This window comes from Magallana gigas, chromosome 3 (genome assembly GCF_963853765.1).
Source record: "Magallana gigas chromosome 3, xbMagGiga1.1, whole genome shotgun sequence".
In the NCBI taxonomy this organism is placed as follows: Eukaryota; Metazoa; Mollusca; class Bivalvia; order Ostreida; family Ostreidae; genus Magallana; species Magallana gigas.
The window spans coordinates 39587861-39602585 of NC_088855.1; positions in this window are offsets into that span (position 1 = coordinate 39587861).

Consider the following 14725-nt stretch of genomic DNA (forward strand, 5'->3'; position numbering starts at 1 on the left):
TGGCAAAAAAACATCTTTTGTGTTGCCCACTGATCCCCTTAATAAAAAAAAATTCTGGAACCTAATCACACTTCAATATGACATCCCCAACCATATTATAGAAGATCATTCGGCTACTGCCAAAAAAATGACGTTTTTGAAACCAGTTTTAAAAAAAAAAATCATATTTCAGCCATTAAATGACCCCAAGGAAAAAATTGAAAATTCCGAAACTTCATTGCGCATCTATAGGATACCCCTAAAATATTCCAAGAGATGGTGTGTCTACTGTTGAAAATGTAGGAGGAGTTCGAGGAAGAAGGTTTTTTTGTGAAAAAACGTCATTTTTTACAAATTATTTGACCACCAGGACTAGCAGAGAATTTTTGAAACCTTTTTACAAAACAACATAATACCCCAAATCAAACTCCAAGAGTTCAGTTTGCTGGTTTATAAGATGTAAGAGCAGTTTGAGAAAGTAAAACGTGACAGACGGACGGACGGACGGACGGAACAGGGTACCAACAATATACCCGAACTTTCTTTAGAAAGTGCGGGTATAATAAGAGCTTAAGCACTGAGCACATGCTTAACGGAATACATGAACAATCAATTGCTTACGACGTCCTGACAAAACGTCCACATACCTTACAGGAGGCTGTCAATCTGCTGTCCTGGCAAAAATGGAATCAAGGCCAAACAACTTTGAACAGGAACCTAGCACTTCAGAAATCAAAAGAGTAGGAAATACGGGTAAACAGTTCGTCACAGAGGACAGATTAGTGCAATTTGGACAGGAGTTGACGGATTCAATCACAAACACAATGCAAGAGATGCAGAAAAATCTGAAAACTTATGTTGACCAAAATGTATCAAATAGCTCTTATAAACAAACTTTTGTATGTTATTGATGCGGAGAAGGCCACACCAGGAACACATGTCCCTTGTCTAGGGATAAAAAGGAAATGAAGTCAATCTCTAGGAGTACTTTTGACAATAGATCGCAGACAAAGGACAGATTTAGGGAAAAGAGAACAAACCCTACACCTTCAGAAGGAAATAAAACATCTTTAAACTAGAAAGGGCTGAGGTTATCGGCCAAACACCAGCCCTATTAGATCATAAAGAAATAAATGAAACAGAACAGAATTTAGTCAGTGGGAAGGATAAACAATCCAAGACCTGTGGTACAATTTCACAAACCAATGAGAAGGGGAGTTTGGAGCAGGTGAGGGAATCTGGGTTACCCTATGAAACATCCAAGGAGAAGGATGTTGTCATTGATAGGGTACATGCTGTGACCATAAGAGCTTCTGTAACCATTGAGGGCATCGAGATGAATGCTGTGGTTGACACTGTTGTAGAGGTTACAGTCATGAGTGAGAGGAGATTCCAGGAAATTCCTGCTGAGAAACATCTACTATTACGACAAGATCAGAGAAGCTTAGTAGTAGCAGAGGCAGGTCGTAAAATGAGAACCAGTGGAACTGTTCAAGTTAAATTAATCATGGGTAATGAAGAGTATGTCGTGAATATGCATGTTGCTCCAATTGCAGACGATTTGTTTTTGGGTTGTAACTTCCTGGATGAACATGATGTTACGATCAATGCAAGGCGTGGTTTGGAAATCAGAGGAAAGTGGGTAGACTGCCTTGTGAATCGAAAGCATGATAAGATATCAAGAGTGCTCGCTAGTGAGACCACTACCATTCCTCCTTCCTCTGAAGCGCTGATACTTGGTAAAAGCAAAAACTCTCAGTTGATTGATACCTGCTTTTCGGCAATAGAACCGGCATTGGAAGATCTACCAGATGCATTTGTGGCACATTGTTTGGTAGACCCATACAAACCAAAAATTCCTGTCCGGGTTGTTAATACATCCAGATTTCCTGTGAAACTGAAGAAAGACCAACTCTTATAGGAGAGCTGCAACATGTCCAGGAATATACAGAAGCTCTGGAGTCTTGTGGGCATCCATTGCTCCCGAAATTAAAAAAACAGGAATGTGTTAAATCACACGAATTGACAGTTGAAATGAACAGTAGCCCCCCAAATATTCCAACAGATTGGGATGATACCGGAGATGATCACTGCGGAACAAGGCCGATGTTCATCCTCTACATGGGGAGTAGCCTGTGTCCCAGTCTGTAAAAACAGGGGGAGGCAGAAAGACAGCTTCCAGATGATGACTACTCTTTTATTTAGATATAACAATGTAACACCTTGGCTAGGGCACCCGCCAAGTGTGGGAATGTTGGAACTAAGACCTCGAGGATCTATATAGACTAAATATCATGATATTCCATTACTGTATACCATTTATTTTCAAATATATTTAGAAAATAATACTATCTCGAGGGGTTTTTTTTCTTCAGTTTTTCAAAATTCATCTCCGGTCGTCAGTTTCCTGTCCTGTGACAAAAAGTTTGTCACCTCGATATCTCGAAAACAATAAAGACTTCAACATTCAGACATTGTACATTTGTTTAAACTGTTCTGTTTTGTTTGTCATAACTCCGATCGTCACCGGAAATAATTCAATTGTTTTTTACGTATTCATTTATCTTGCATAGAATGAATATATTAGTATAAATATATTAATATATTCATTCTATGCAGGATAAATTTCATTTCTCCTAACTTTCGGTCGTCATAGGAAGTACTTTAAAAACTGATTTTTTTTCTCTCACTTTTTTTTTTACATGGAATTAGTACAAATCCTTACATATGTCACCTACACAATGTTAAATAAACAAATTTTAACCTTCGCTGATATATCTTAAATAGCTCAGGGTTTCTCTCTTCTTTTTTCTTAAATTTTGTACCCGCGAGATCTCAGAACTGTATGAGATCAAGACACAAAACTTTTACTGATGATAAACATTTGACTTCCGGTCATCGCAGGAAGTACTCCAATTTTTTTTCCATTTCCGTTGATCTACAAGGAAAAAAGCAATGCAAATATCATTCACAGAAAATATATCCATGACTTTTTTCTAGATAAAAAAATCAAATATCTTACAGATTTATACACAGATATAAGAACAGAAGACCTTTTCTGATGCTATAGCAACAAATGTCTATTATTATTTGAATATTCATTGAGATGTACTCTCTGTGAATGCATATTAAAAATAAAAAAAATTGAATAACTTTTTAAATTATTTTCTCAGTTCGCCAATCCCACTGTAACTAATTTTAGAGAGCAGTCACAATTACGTGACACTCATATCAATGTTCAAATGTGTAGTACGTACAAAGTATATGCATATAATTTCATTAACAGTAACTTGATCCTAAGATTCATATCACGTTAAGTATACAAGTTACTAGTAGTTAAAATAATTGAGTTAATCTTGGTAAAATTATCTATGATGGTTATTTTTTAATCATGCAAATCTGCTGTAGTTTGTTAAGTTAAATTAATGGCATTTTTCACAATACATTTACCTCTGTAGTACTTAAAGATCATCTTCTTAATGGTTGAATTAAGTGGAACAATCGATGGAAAACCTTTCCTCTTATCGCGTCCAATCGGAGCTTTCTAAAAATTCTTTCTGATGATTTATTGTATTCAACGATCGTAGTATTTGTTCATGTATTTAGAAAGAAATACAGAAAGTAAATGATATCATGTTTCACACACGTATTAATTAATTGTGTATATTCTAATATTTTTCGTGGATAAAGCATACAAAACAAAAATACTTACTGCTAACGTTGATGTCAACAGCGACACATTAGTTGCGTATGGATTGTATGTTAATTCATTATATAAATACTGTGTTTCTGTTACATTATTAAAATAATTTATATAACCATTACATTCTCTCTGATTTAAAAAAGTAAAACGCTTTCTTTAAAAAAAGATGTAGGTAGGCACAGATCCAGACGTGTGATGTCGAAAAATATTAGAGTAATTAGAATTCATATAAAAGGCTGAAAAGAAATTCGGGTAATTTGACTTTTTACTTGATAAACATGGCAGTCATTTCATGTACATGTGTAGTGAGTTGTCTATCCCTGTTTTTAACTTACAAATGTACCTGAGCTGAAAACTCAAGTAAGCTATTCTGATCACATTTAGTTTGTCGTCCGTCTGTACACCCGTCTGTAAACTTTTCACATTTTGAATTTCTTCTCTAAAACCAGTGGGACAATTTCAACCAAAATTTGCAAAGCATCACTATGGAAAGGTAAATATAAATTTTAGAAACGGAAGGCCAGTTTTTATTAAAAGCGGAGAAAACGTTTTTCATGTCATTTGAATCATCACCCTGAACATTGCATTTAATATAAAATAACATTCAATGAATAAATAAAACGCTATAATGAAAAACGTTGCAATTACTTTTCATGATTACCGATGAAACAATTTCCGTGTCTAAAAGAAAAAGAAAAAAGACCATCTCATTTTAATCCAGTTACAATATCTGGAATTGTTTATTTTTTTTCCAAATGAAAAATAAACATGAAAGTAAAACACTTTGAAGGAATAAATCCTTTCAACACTTCGATCTCGCCCCTATTAACCTTTTAAACAAAAATATTGTAATATTTTAGCTAAAAGCTCCTTGCATGGTTTGTATGGAAACATTTCAAAATATTTTTTAGGGAGACCTTTATTATAAAGTTTAAACATATCAATTAAATAAAATTGTGTACTGCAGTGTAAATCCCTACTTCGCTCTTACGGATACATATAGGTCATCGCATTATTTTAATACGAAGGCATGGCGTCAATCAATAGATTGCATGAGTATATTATAGCGTGTTTGAAGTGTTTATTAAGTTTTTGAAGTAATACCAAAAGAAAACAATTTAAAATATCCTCTTTTTGGGTTGAGGCTAACAAAATATATTAATTAAAAATTTTAATTTTGGCAATTTTTTTTTTTATACTTTTTCAAAATTTTTGATCATGATGACGCATTGGTGTGCTAAACCCGTGAATGTAAAACGATTTAATTCACGTGTTCAGGGCTGTGCTATTAATGAGGTCAAGACGGGTTGAAAATTAGTAAACAACATACCTTTACAAAAGAGATAAACATGCAAGATTTTACATTTTTAAATTTTAAAAAAATATAAAACCACGACTGTTTCAATTTTTTTAAAGGACTAGAATGATTAATAAAACAGAGTCAAATGGAATTTATTTCCAAATTAAGGTTTCATGGGGCATGACATGTAGCAATTGTGATTACATATTAACAATTAACAATATATATAAATACACATACAGTAGGACAGTTTTGTAAAGCGAAAAAATCCAATGTTATCACACACAAAACTTCACTCAATTAATGGCTTAAAAAATTGTACAGGCCCATGTGTGTGTGTGTATGTATATATATATATATATATATATATATATATATATATATATATATATATATATATATATATATATATAATCAAACTGTTTTCAATTACCATATTTACTACAACTTGAAACATAAATGCGCTCATACAGAAAACAGGCTTTCAAAAATGGGGACGTGGCCTAAAATCTTTAAGAAATCGATGTTAACATACCCCTGCTATATTACTCGAGACAATGCCTAAATACAGTGTAAGGAAGTGAAATTGAAATTAAAAAACCTCATTGTTTGAAAGAAAGGCTGAGGCAATAATATGTTGAAAACCTTTAATTTGATTCCTTTGCAATTTTTTATGGGGATTTTGTCTTTTAAAGGATTCATTCTTTCATTTGATACTCTAGTTATGAGAAAAGAACTGCATATACATGATTTTGCATTTACCATGATGACTTTTATGTAATTGAAAACGTTCCAAAACTCACGATCAACATCAATGGCAACCGATGAGACAGTTGATTCATCTAAAAGGTTAAATGTAAATGTAAGCCATTTTTTGATTTTTTTATCGATACATATTTCAGTTTGGTTTTTATTTAAAGATTGGTCGTCAGTATTTGACATAGTTTTATTTAATGATTATCATTCATATGTTTAATTGTAAACCAAAAAGTGCTCTTTGTTACGTTATAATCGTATAATCATAAAAAAAAAACAAATAAGGTACAATGTAGATAATAATCGAGTCTTAATGATTTATCACTTCTAGACTAGTAGTTTCGTATTAATATCTTAAAATCTGCTGCTACATTTTGAACAGTGCATGTAGTTCAATTTTGCATATCTGATTCTTAAGAGTTTTTAATTCTACTACACCAAAAAAAATCAATAAAAGGAAGCTTTTAATTATTTAACATCGTTTTTACAATTAATATGCAACTGACTCATCTATATACATGTATTCTATTTCAGAAATTAACTTTAAATTATGCTAATGCACTATTTATTTATTTCTAGTTTTAGTTGAAAATTTTATAATACTCACTTTTGTCACTTGTGTTGATTAATGAAAAACCTGATAAAAAAATAAAATAAAATTATTTTATTAATTATTTTAGGAAATTTTGTTGCTTATTTTAGAGAATCAATTTTAACAATGTTAACATGATAGTTTAATATTTAAGTTGAAAGAAGTAGAAACACTATACTTATATCGGTTGTTTTTTTCGATGTGTCTGCAAAACAAGAAAAAAATGTAAAGTTACTATCTACTAAAAGGTATTTAGCATGTTCATTTACTTGGAATACAATTAGCCCCGCCCCTGAAGCCCTCCGAGACGATATGGTCATAAATTTCACAATTTATATTTCTCTTATCCTAGAGATGCTTCAGATCAAAAATGGTATTAATCGGCTTTTTGCTTTTCAAGATGAAGTGAAAAATGTTAACCGGCGACACTAGACGCAAAATGAACAACGCACGGCGACGGACGAAGACCAATGGCAATAGGTCACCTAAGTGACTCAGGTGACCTAAAAGAAAAACATATGGAGAGCAACTGATGTATTTTTTGATATTCAAATATAATGTTAATAGAATACTGATATTGGTGGTACATGACCGCATAGATAATATAATTTTTATCACAAATTTTATCGAATTAAAAGCGTTTTCTGAAGACTTGTTGGCATTTGGGTTCAACTATGCAGTGGAGAGTCGTAAGACAGAAAACAGAAAGAAAACTTCAAAATATCACGTTAGGCAGACCAAGAGAAAAAATTCTTCCGGAAAAAGTTGATAATTTACATAACGTGATTTCCGATATGATAGGGCAATTTAACCATTTCACTCAACAATCGAAACATCAACCATATCCGAATGGAGTGCAGCAGTCAACGTATATTAGCGTTATGTTTATGGAAAGGACTTATAGGCAGTGTATGCTGTCCCATTCATTTATGGTATACACAATAAATTAATACATTAGGTTTAAAGAAAAAACAATTTTATGCCCATCTTCCTACATGACTTGCGCTAAAAGTAAAACTTGCAATAAATAATTGCAATGTAAAATCCAATTTATTTAAAAATTTAAACATTCAAACAGTACTGTATAGAATATATTCATCAGAGGTGTGGAAAGGTTTACTACACAAAATCAATACTGTATCAAATACTATCAGAGTATGTGAACTTTTTTTGTTCTGAGAATGATATACATGTATTCTCTCTTGGTTATAAACAATGTCAACTGAGATGGCAGGCCAAAAACCAACTCTATTCTAATGTTGTGTGTAGAGTTCAATGATATATCACTGGCAACTGTAAGGGAGTCAATAATCAGAGACTTCGAACTAATCAACTTGGGTTGTTAATTTGACGATATCCAATTACCACATACATTCGTTCAACACTCTAGAATTAATAGGTAATATATACAAGTACGTGGTACTGAATTTAAGTTAAAGTATATTTATTCAAGTTGCTCTTTATTTCAATATTTATCACATCCTATATTTTAACCTTAAAACATTGAAACGTTATGACTTGATGGAGTATCTATATATCTATAGCAGTATTATTGTAAAACATAAGTAACGGCATGTCATATATTGGGCAATTCTACGGAAAAACATTTTGACAACATGCAAAAATTTATTGAAAAACTCACATTCTTGCGAAATGCTGCTCCCTGTAAATTTCTTTCTAAAAATTGATTTGGTTTTCAATAATTTAGTTTTTATTTACTAATGTTTGGACTAAAACCATAATTATATATTTTATCAATTCAGAAGTTAGTTGTAAGAAAATTATCTTTTACCTATACATATTAGATTCTTTTACCTTTATGATAGGACAGATAAAATTCAGTTTAATATACTCACAATCGAGTCAATGTGAATAGGCTGGGCCCTTTTGTATATTCGTTCAGGATCAGTTCTTTGTTATCTATACGGCAAGAAAAATATTAAGTTTTTTCAGGATATTTCAGATATTTCAGGAGGCCGATTTGGGTTTCTTTTCTATACACCTACAATAAAAAATCAAAGTACTGAAGTACTGAAAGCCGGGCTCTTTTAGTGTGTCTTTAAGCATACATTGTATTGTGTAGTAAAGACTGAAATCTCTCTCTCTCTCTCTCTCTCTCTCTCTCTCTCTCTCTCTCTCTCCATATCAAGTGTATTTAGAAACCAACACATACATAGTAGCCGCGAAAGACGCTGTATAATGCGTTGTATCATCTCTCTCTCTCTCTCTCTCTCTCTCTCTCTCTCTCTCTCTCTCTCTCTCTCTCTCTCGCATTGTATGTGTCCAAAATGCATAGTCTTGTATTTAAAACACGTTATTAATAAGAAAACTAAAAAGATAGACAGTTCTCTCGAAATTAAAATAAAAACACATGCAGTGCCAACACTTTTGACAAAAAGTGGCTCTTTGTGTAACTATTTGGTATAGCAGAAGCTTTTACTTTGACGCTGTTTGGTTTTTTGTTTACTTTTGAAGTGTTGTGCTATTTATAGTAACATTGGCGATTTGCCTGCCTACAGCCAGGACTCTGCTTTCAGCAGAGCCCGGCTAAAAAACTATTGGCTATATGTAATTTCTAGTGAACCTGCGAAGTTATGTTAAAACTTATCATGTGGTTCTTTTTTGTTATCTCTTAATACAAATACATTTGCTACATTGTATTATAGAAGTTAAGAATGTCAAAAAGAATTCATTTTTGCTATTTATTTGAAGTATTAATAACGTATACTGGTATCATGGATTCAATCAAAAATTAAGAAAAATAACTCCGATTATGGTATATTTATGTGTGAAGTCTTTATATCAATATATTTACGTTCACTTTCTTTCCTCCTATTAGATTGCATTGATTGATTTGAGTTATATTTACGAATAACACAAAAGACCTAATATTCCTTAGTATTTCTCGAATAACATGACTGATTCTACTCGCGACTTCAAACCGGATCACAACCTGATATTATACTGACGCTGATTAATATGATTTAAATATATTTTAACAGTTGAATGAATTCAGTTGGTTAATTTCTCAGTATACCAAAACAAAGTTCATCAAATTACAGAATGAAAAATATAATTGTGTTATTACAATTTAAATCGCTGTGCACTATTCTTGTCAGCATAACTCGGCTGTTCCAATGACTTTTCCGTTAGCTGCACATTACTTGTGAATAAGGCAGATATTTAAAAAAATAACATCATATTTGCGGAAAGGGAATAAATGAAAAATTAATATTAAAAAAGTAATTGTGTTAGCTTTTTTACGAATCAGAACGTTCATTGTTGTAAAATAAAGGTTTACTTGTTTCTTCGATAGTAACTGGTAACAACTTTCTACATACGAGTCTTTAGTTCATAACACTGTATTTACGATAACGGCTTGTTAAGAGGAAAAACCTCTTAATTAATTAATTAATGTTTCTTCTGTAAGATCTTATCTCTTTTTTTTATTCTTTTTACGTCTACATGCATATTAACAAATTTTTTCACGCAAACACATTCCAAACCGACAATTCCTTGCCTTCTTCCGTCAATATATAACTGACACGGAACTCACTTGAACCCTACTTTTGTTTTCGATGGAGGTGATCGAGCTATGAAAAAATAAAGTATATCTAGTATAAAAATTTAAATAAGAATACAACTGATAAAGCAAAGCAGTATCCAAAATGGCGTCGTCCCTTTTTTCCCTACGAAGTTACTTTTTGTACACATGCCCCTTTGCATTAACTTCTATTTCCCTTTGAAACACAAATACTATTAGAATTTTATGAAACTGAAATTACAAAAATATACCAAACACTTATTGATAACTATATTGATATTTTATTTATAAATCCTCTATTTAGAAATCGACAGAAATTTATTCTCAGGTGTCCTAACACTTTTCCTTGGGAGACTAAAAAAACAACAGTCCATATCCCCACCCGGCTAGAACACAAAACACTATCATTTCCTTCTAATCGGTAATATGATAGGCGTTACATGTAATTGGTTTGATTGTCGTTTAGATCTAATCTAATTACAAAGATGGCTTACATCACCTTCTAACTCGAGGTCGCGGCGTGTTCCCGTTTTGCACACATTTGAAAATTGGGTATATAACAATAGGTGTGATTTGTGTTGTGATAGCAATTATAGTCTGCTTTCGGTCAAAGATTTTACCTGGAACTTTACCTGTGTTTTATCAGTGCCTTAACGATAAAACAAGAAGAATACTGATATTTTGTTGTGTTTTAGGTCTAATAACTATCACCATTTTTTTTTCGTTTGATAAAATAAAGATAATGATATATTTAAAAAGACTGATAAATAAAAATGATTAGATTAAATGAATTGACTTTTACATTTTTGTGCATTTATCTTAAATGTAAAACCAAATGAATTAGGAAAAAATGTTGGTCCAAAGCCAATTGGAAGCTGATTCAACGGATAATTATATGATGACGGGGAAAACTACATAGACAGTCATATGGGGTACTCCGTGTCTCTTTTTACAATTGAGTTGCAAATTATGTAAAACGCATGTTTATAATTGATTGTTTGGTATCAACAGAAAGAATATTATGAAAGAAAACAGATCTTTATCACAAAATATTTCAATGTTTGAAGTAGCGACCTTGAGAGTAGTTCTGGTGGGTCACTTTCTAGGTTTTTCAAATCAGAGGTTAAATACATAAAAAAATCTGACAAAAATAATATTTTGATATTGATGCGATATACCTCAAACTGAAAAAGGTTGAAAATGCATGAATTAGGTCTACATTTGATAGGTTTTGTGGAATAATCTTTACAGTTTTTGAAGCATGCATATAAAATTGCCTAGTTATCATCATACAGTTTGTCTTTTTTCTTCGATTATTCAAGATATAACACAACATAAATGAAAAATATTTAGCAGCGTTTTCACTGGACACATTTCTACCATTTATGTCAGCAAAAGCAATAATTAAAGATTAACATATGATATTTTCTCTTCAAATTTTTAGCATGTACATGTACTTCCTATAGGGAGTAAGTTAAACAAAGGCGCTACATATTCAACATTTTTGCAATAATCTTTCTTGTAAAAAAAAAATAATGAAATTGTTCATGACCGAATTGATGTTTAAAATCAAATTCATGAATATGGATGTCAATTATTATATGTAAATGTGCTTTTATGCAAGTTATATTATTTTACATGTAAAGTTCAACTGCAAGTAGAGATGTTTTTTTTATTTTATTGCCAATTGCCCTCACAGGAATAGTGATATAGACTATAGCAATTAAGCAATTATCTCACCTGGTCAAATTCCCGTTTCGCACACATTTTTTCGATACCTAATTTTCAAATGTGTGCAAAACGGGAACGAACCGAGGTCGCATATAACGTCACAGATAATCGAGAAAGAAAATATGCATATGAGAGATTTGAATTTCATCACTTTGAAACTAATAAACTAGCCAGATTATCTTCTAGAAAAGATGATAAAATTCATTTATAATGAGTCTAGAATAATTTTATTTAAACAATTCCGAAAATTGAAAAAAAACCATGCGATATGTCCTTATTAATTTCCTAAATTTCATGAAATAGAAAAGTAAGTGCCATCTCACGATTCCGTCTGCTTGAAGCAACGGCCAATTTTACGGCGAGGCTGACTCCGCAATGGATAATAATAAACATTATACTAATACATTGTCCCGAGAACACTGCCGTTTAAAGTCTTAACAACGATGATTTTTGGATTAATAAACTTATCGGCCATTAGAAATAAAGCCCCATACAGTGTCCCCCCCCCCTTCTTAAGCGTGTTCAAAGCAGTCGCATCGGTTTTCACATTATCAAGACATTTGCCCAAGTTGCACACACTTACATACACTCTTTACCGACATATCAACTATTTTTCTCACGATCGCGTCCCCACATGTAAGCCCAGTTGCATATTCCATCCATCCATCCAACTCACTATGCTAGTTTTAACCAACCTTATTTAAGCACTGAATGCTTATTTCTGAATGTTGTCGGTCCTATGACACACCAAGCGGTGCAGACAATTGAATACCGCGCGTTAGAGCGGTATGATAATTTGTCTGCATCGCTTGGTGTGTCATAGGACCGACGACTTCCAAAAATAGGCATTCAATGCTTTTATTTTATTACATTTTGATAATGTTGCCTTTTTGCATGAAATATTGTGTATCGCCGCCATAAAGACATTATTTACGCTCTTAGTCAGGGCTATGAAACACACATGGAACAACCATGTTAACATGTTATTTAGTTAGCTTCTGCAACAAAAAATATAGTGCCAGAAACTTTGTGGAGAAAAATGTTTCTTGTTAAAAAGTAGATATATATTAAGGTGGCTCTATACACCCACAGTTTATTCCAATTTTCAATAGAAGACCACAAAACATATATTTATCAAATATTAAAATGATGATAGGGATACTATAGGTATTTTTAAAGAATATTTTAATGTTTTTTCGTGATTTTGTAAAATAGTTTTTAAAAAGACAGCTATTAACAAATTGAGAAGAAAAAAAATGGCATATGATACATAAAAAAAAGATTACACTTCTTAACATTCAAAAATGTTATTGTTGCAATTTTTTTTGCATTTCTCCAAAACATAATTTTTCATATTTTCTTACTCTGTTGACAAATCATCTGAAAAAGTTGCTTAATGTTATAAGAAAATGTATTTTAATAAATGTGACATAAAAAATTGAATGAAAATCATTGCAAATAAACACAAAAAATATCTTAAATTTTATTTGGTATGAAAGTTCCTCAGGTAAGGGTTATCGTTCCTAAGTCCTAAGGCCCAAACACCTTGGGGACTTTTCATTTCTGAGTTGAAGAAAATTTCCAAAATATAATGTTGGAATGATAAATACATACATATTTCATTATATGGCTGTATAAGTGAATATACTAGTATTCGCGTTAATGCAGAACTAAGTCAAATAAATAAAGGGGGAATTGACTATGTTAATAGGATTTATATGTATCCCAACCTGAGAGAAATTCAAAGCAACCCTCCCATCCCCTGAAGGTTTCGATATTAATGTGCATTAAAGTATATTATAATTAAAATATATTTCACGGTTTAGAATTTTCTTTCACAGTACTAGTATTCAACCAAAAAATACGTTTTAGAAAATTTTGGAAAGTTAAAAAATTTATTGTTCTCAACGGCAATCGAAATCATGACCTACAGGTTTGTAGTGAATCCACTAACCGACTGCGCTACCGTGTAACATGTCAATGGTGGGAAAGAAACTCTTTAAAAAATTATACTTGTTAAAATTATACTTGATTTTATTGTTTATTTCGATAAATAATACCACACAACGCGAAAAGAGCGGTCCCCATACAATTCGCCTCAGTTTAAATCAGCCAGTACCGGAATTGCATGCTTCCAGATTTACTTTTTTGCGTACTGCGTCATCAAAAAGTGATGTATAGAGCCACCTTAATGATTGTTTTTCAAAAGTACATATCAAATTGTTTATGCAAGATTGAAAGTTTCATATAATTTTACGAAAAGAAGACGTTTGTATCTGTGCTCATGGCGCATGAATTAGCAAAGTGTATTCATAGAAAATTGAGCGTCGCAGATTTCCAATACAAACATGAGAGGACATATACAATAAATGTAACTAGAGGTACTGTGAGCAAGTTCACAATTGATACCCCCCGCTAAGATAAAAATCATAATGCATGTATTTTTCCAATTATAGAAAATATTGGATGAATCTATTTCACCGTCTATTTTCTTTAAATAACAACTGCTCTATTTTTTTTAAACTGTTGGTCATAAGCAATATTTGTGTGAAGTAAGAACATTCAATGCTTCTCCATAAGAAAGATAATGACCGGACACAAATTTTGCACTTTTTCTGCCAGCGACCTTGACCTTGCCCAAATGACCTTGGGTCAAGGTCATGACACACCCTTTGGTCCTAAGCAATATTTGTGTGAAGTTAGAACATTCAATGCTTCTCCATAAGAAAGACAATGACAGGACACAAATTTGCACTATTTTTCTCAACGACCTTGACCTTCCCCAAATGACCTTGGATTAAGGTCATGACACACCCTTAGGTCGTAAGCAATCTTTGTGTGAATTAAGAACTTCCAATGTTTCTCCATAAGAAAGATATGGGCCGGACACAAACTTTGCACTTTTTCTGCCAGTGACATTGACCTTGCCCTAATGACCTTGGGTCAAGGTCATGACCTACCCTTAGGTCATAAGCAATCTTTGTGTGAAGTAAGAACTTCCAATGTTTCTCCATAAGAAAGATATGGGCCGGACACAAACTTTGCACTTTTTCTGCCAGTGACATTGACCTTGCCCTAATGACCTTGGGTCAAGGTCATGACCTACCCTTAGGTCATAAG